Genomic DNA, 5,844 nt, shown 5'->3' with positions numbered 1-5,844 from the left:
TGTGCTGCTGGCACGGAAAGGAAGGGGGCGGTGGGAACCTCATTTCCTCCCCATTTTGGAGACAGCGTGCAGAGAAAGACACCTGAAGAGAACCCTCACAACTTAAACAACACAATTGTCTTCCTTTCGTTTCCATCAGAGCGAGCCACGGTGATCCCAGATGCCACACAGAGGGAATGCTGGCAGCTCCTGGGGCAGGAGGAAGCCCATTGCAGTGCCAAGATCTGAGCAGATGATTCAGGGAAAAGAAGGATCAAGTGGCCGGTAAGTGGCTGACTGTGACTGAGACTGTCAGTTGCGAGGTTGGGAATGAAGAAAAATCAATGGTCTTTTTATTTGCCACATGGTCTCCAGATGGGTAAAATATTGCAAAGAATGTGAACACCCAGGAAAGGCTGAGGCAGGGAAGCAGCTCCGTTCTGAGACTGCTGCTGAGCATGCACCTGCTACATCACTTTGGAAAGTCATCTGGCTTCAGCTGTCAACATTTTACACGTGCATAGCTTTTCACCCAGGAATCCCTTTCCCCAGAGGCTGGTTTAGGAGGGGATTAGTCTATGTTCTGGGCTGAACTGTATTCCCCTCTTAAAATTCACAATTGATGTGGTAATACCCAGTGCATAAGACGATGACTGCGGTAGGACACAGGTCTTTCGAAAGGCAATTAAGTTCGAGTAAATTCGTTAGTGTTCGCTTTGATTTGACATGGCACGGGCCCTCAGAAGAAGACGTGGTAAGGCCACAGGGAAGCAGGAGAGAAGAGCATGTGAACAGAGATATAGAACGTGGCCGTCTACAAGCCCAGGAGAGAGACCTCAGGGGAAACCACCCCAGCCAACAGCTTGATATCAAATTTCTAGCCTCCAGAATTGTGGGAACATATATTTTTGTTGTCAGGGGCCTCTAGTGTGTGGTGCTGTGTTACAGCATCCCTAGCCAGCTCACACAGTCTGTCGGGCACACATAAGATGTTCCCTGCAGCACGGCTGAAATGGAAATTACAACTGAACCGTGTCACGTCCCACCGGCACCGAGAGACTGAACTGCCAGGGAAAATGGCCTCTGTTACAGGAAAACCTGAAGATGTGGGATGGCACAGCTCCCGGCCTGGTGGGGCTCCAGCGATGTGCTCTGTGAGATGATCCATTGCAGACAAATGTGTAGAACAGCCGGACCCCCTTTTTTGTGTGACTTCTCTGTTTTGTGTGTGTGAACACCCCCCTCCCCCATAAGAGTGATGGTTTGTAAGTCTTGGAGGAGACCTGGGAGGCAGCGGGGCTGACTGCTGCACAGGACACCTGGGGTGGGGAGCTAAAACAGTAAGAAGAGTGGCAACGAGCAAAGATGCTCACGGCCTAGTGTAGAGCGAAACCACACAAAAGTGCCTTCTCTTATAGTCCTGCAAGTGGGAGAACAGGGACTTTGCACCTAAGCGAGTTGCCAGTGGGTAGTACTAGAGGCCAGATTCCTGTGGGAGTGGAACTGTGGGTCACTCCAGTGGGAAGGCTTGAGTACAGTTTCCAGGGGAGTGCCCATATTTGGGTCAGGGTCCTGGGCCCACTCTGGTCATTATGGGTTCCTGTCTGTGGAGACCTCTCTGTGCCTGCTCTCACCTTAGACCAGCGCTGGCCTTGGTTGGTGACATGGTGCGCCTGGCCCTTGTCCAAGGAGATGGAGTATTTGGACCCATCAAACACCTCCTCGGTGCTCTCCTGCGTGGAGCTCTGTAATGAAAGTGGCCAGCATTTGGGCCAATAAGAGTCAGCAGCCTCCTGCCTGTGTCCATGGGAGATACCCCGACTAGAAATTCTTCCCCCTCCCCCGGTCAGGCACAGAGGAGCATCTGCATAGACCTCTAGCCGGGGGAGGAAAGCAGATAACAGCTAGAGGTTCAGGATTTACTTCTGAGGATACAGACTTGGTCCCTAACGGTTACTTTCCCATCCTGCCAGCCACAACGTGAGACATGGACAGACCTTCCAGGGTTTCATCCCCTAACGACCAGCTCCTGTTCAGGAGGGGCCCCTCTTATCCTCTTCATTCTCTCTCTCTCTCTCTGTCTCTCTCTCTGTCTCTCTCTCTCTCTCCCAGTCTCTCACTCTCACTCTCTCTCTCACACACAGATGCAGACACGGACACACACGCAAACACACACGCAAACACACACGGACACACACACAGACACACACACACACACGGTGATTGGAAGGTGGTGAAAAACTGCCCAGATGCGATCACAGGTGTGGACCCTCCTGGATTGGGCTGCCCTGTGTTACCTGGGGCTGCCCCCTGCCAAATGGCCACAGGCAGCAGAGGGGAGGACGGAGCCAACGTCTCCATCGTCTCAACAAGCTCTCTCTCTGGGAATTCCTGAGGTGAGATCGTCGAAAACTCGGGAAGCAACATGAATCCATCTTTCTCTCTTGGCAGTTGCTTGCCAAGTGAGTTGGATGGTTACCAGAGTTCTAAGTTCTGTTGCGGTCCATCACTAAGGAAGTGAGGTCACTTCTTTAAGATTCCATGACATGGGGTCTTTCCTTCAGTATGATCTATCCAGTGGTCTCTCTGGGCTGACGACTGCTCACCCTCTTCCCCCATGTCAACTTGTTAACTGCACGCAAGTGTGCAAACACAGCACTCCCTCAGCCCTTTGGGCGTGCAGCAAGGGCCCCAGGTTTCAAGGCAGAGGTTGATCAGAATCTCCTTTTTCTCACCATTTCTGTGATCCAAGACAAGATATCGTGTCTTTCAAGACCTCCTCAGTTTCCCAATATGCCCAATGGGGATTATGCAAGCATTTACTTCCTACGAAATTCATGAGGTGTATATGAGCTAAATCTTATTGAAACTCATGGGTTGGTGTCTGTAGTGGATCGAATTATGTCCCCCCAAAAGTCATTGAAGCTTGTATCCCCCACACATTATGTATTAGAAACGTAGCCCCCACTGTGATTGTTAAGAGGGTGCGAAATCCTATTACGGTAATTGGAAGGTGGAGCCTTGGAGGGGATCGGATTGTGAGACTGTGCTGAATGGATTAAAGGTGGTGGTCAGGGGTGTGGTTCTGAGAGCTTTAAAAGAAGAGGATAATCTGTCTTGCTCTCTCCTCTCTCTGCTTCCACCATCTTGCAATGCGAGACCCCTGGGTTGCTGTCACCACCAGCAGATGGACGTTGGACCTCCCGGCCTCAGAAACTGTAAGCAAAAAAATTTCATTTTCTTTGTAAATTACCCAGATCCAGGTATTCTGTTAGAGCAACACAAAAGGGAATGAATACAGTGTCAAATGTACATACTGCACATACATGGAGATATTTGAATTGCAAAAAAGAGTGAAATATAGCATGAGATACAATTTCAAGAGGCCTGAATTCCAGCAGTGTCATCATCTTGGGAAAGTCCTTTTTTGTGACCAGGTGTTTTTTTTTTCCCCCCCTGCAGTGATAACACAGTGAAATTAAATTCAGGTATTGTCATCTCCTGATAGTAAAATTTTCAGTGCCTTCCTATGATATTTAGAATCAGTCCCATGGGCTTTACCTCGGCCTGTGTGGTGGCATCCTGCACAATGAATGGCTCCCAGCACTAAGTGGTTAGCCACTTCGTTCTGACCAAGGGAACACAACACAAGTGATGGGATGGGATGTCACTTGTGTCTGAGTCAGTTCAGGCTGCTATGACAAAGTACCATAGTGTGGGTAGCTTATATCCAACATCAATTTGTTTCTCAGAGTTCTGGAGCATGGAAGGTGGAGATCAAGGTCTGAGCATAGTTGGGTTCAGGTGAGGAATCTCTTTTGGTTTGAAGACAGCAGACCTCAGGTTGTATCCTTTAGAGAAAGCACTCAAGTCAGCTTTAAAAAGGTACCTCTCACCGTTGAGGACAGCTGAAATAAGGGGTGGACAGAAGGTCAGAGACAGAACGCGGGAATGTTGCGGGACATGAGGGAAGAAAGCCCTTCCCACAGCACTTGGCAGGGAACAGAAAATTAGCGGCCAAACCTCCACCCTCCTGGAGGAATTGTCACACCAGGGTGACACGAACACGGAGAAGTGAAGGTCAGCCATCAAAGCAGGCCCTGCCGATACTGATCGTGGTGGGTGTGCGTACCACCTCCTGTCACTGTACCCTTCTCAGAGGAAAGGGGGCAAGGCCCAGGGGTACAAAACAGAGGCACAGACTAGGGAGAGAGAGGTCTATGTCTTTTAAGAAAAAGCAAACAAGGCAGCTTCAAATAAGAGAAAGATGACATCATCAGAGGCCCATATGTATCTGCATAATGTCTTCTAGATGCATCCGAGTTGTTGCAAATGACAGGATTTTGTTCTTTTCTAAGGCCGAATAGTATTTCGTTGTGTACGTATACCACCTTTTCTTTATCTGTTCGTCTGTTAATAAACACTCAGGTTGATTCTATATCTTGACTCTTATGAATAATGCCTCAATGAACATGGGAGTACAGATATCTCTTCAACCTATTGACTTCACTTCTTTGGGGGATATTCCCTGAAGTGGGATTGCTGGATCATATGGTAATTCTGTTTACAGTTTTTTGAGAAACCTCCACGCTGTTTTCTGTAATGGCCGTACGTTCCTACCAGCAGTGTACAAGGGTTTCCTTTTGTCCACATCCAGGCAATGCTAGATATCTTTTGTCTTTTTGATAACAGCCATTCTATTGGGTATGAAGTAATAGCTCCTAGTGATTTTAATTCGTATTTCCCTGATGATGAGTGAGGTTGAGCATTTTTTCATCAAACTGTTGGTTATGTGGAGGTCTTATTCTGAGAAATGGATATTCAGTTACTCTGCCCATTTTTGAATCGAGTTATTGTCTTGCTATTGAGTTGTTTGAATTTTGTACATATTTTCGGATACTTATTCATTACCAGATGTATAGTTTTCCAGTATTTTCTCTCATTCCAGACATTGTGTCTTAACTCTTCTTATTGTTCTTTTCCTGTGCGGAAGCTTTTTAATTGGATGCAATCCCATTTTTGTCTGTGTTTGAGTTTGTCACCTTGCTTTTGGGGTTAACTCCGAAAAATCATTGCCCAGACCAGTGTTGTGGAGCTTTTCCCATATGTTTTCTTCTAGTAGTTTGACAGTTTCAGGTGTTCCATTTACCTGTCTAATCCATATTGAGTGTCGATTTTTGTATGTGGTCTCAGATAAGATAAGGGTTCAAGTTCATTTTTGTGAATGTGTATACACGGTTTTGCCAGCACCGGTTATTGAAGAAACTGTTATTTGCTCATTAAGTGTTCTTGGTACCTTTATTGAAAATCATTTGACTGTAAATGTGTAGGTTTATTTTGCAGCTCCAGTGTGTTTCATTGGTTGATGTTCCTGTTTTTAGTCTACTACCTTGTTGTTTTGATGACTGTAGCATTTGTCTTAGTCCATTTCTGTTGCTTATAACAGAATTCCCTCAAACTGGGTGATTTATAAAGAAACAGTCTTTATCGCTTACAGTTTCAGATGCTGGGAAACCGAAAGTCTAGGAAACACATCTGGTGAGGATCTTCTTTGGTGGTGACTTCAACGACACACGTTATCACACTGTAAGAAAGGCAGGAGCAAGCGAGCAAGAGAGAGAGAGAAAGAGAGAAAGAGAAATGGCATGCTCCTTGTGTGCTCTCCTTTTAAAGACCCCAGAACCATGCCCCTGACCACCGTTAAAACCATCAGTTTATTAATCTCTTTACTAAAGCATGGTCCTCACAACCTAATCACCTCTTCAAGGCCCCACCTCTCAATTCCCATAGGAAGAATTCCCACCCTGTTAACACTGTCACAGTGGGAGTTCAACTTCTATTACATGAACTCTGAGGGACAGAATT

This window comes from Cynocephalus volans, chromosome 13 (genome assembly GCF_027409185.1).
Source record: "Cynocephalus volans isolate mCynVol1 chromosome 13, mCynVol1.pri, whole genome shotgun sequence".
Lineage (NCBI taxonomy): Eukaryota > Metazoa > Chordata > Mammalia > Dermoptera > Cynocephalidae > Cynocephalus > Cynocephalus volans.
Note: the sequence above shows the minus strand (reverse complement) of the source record.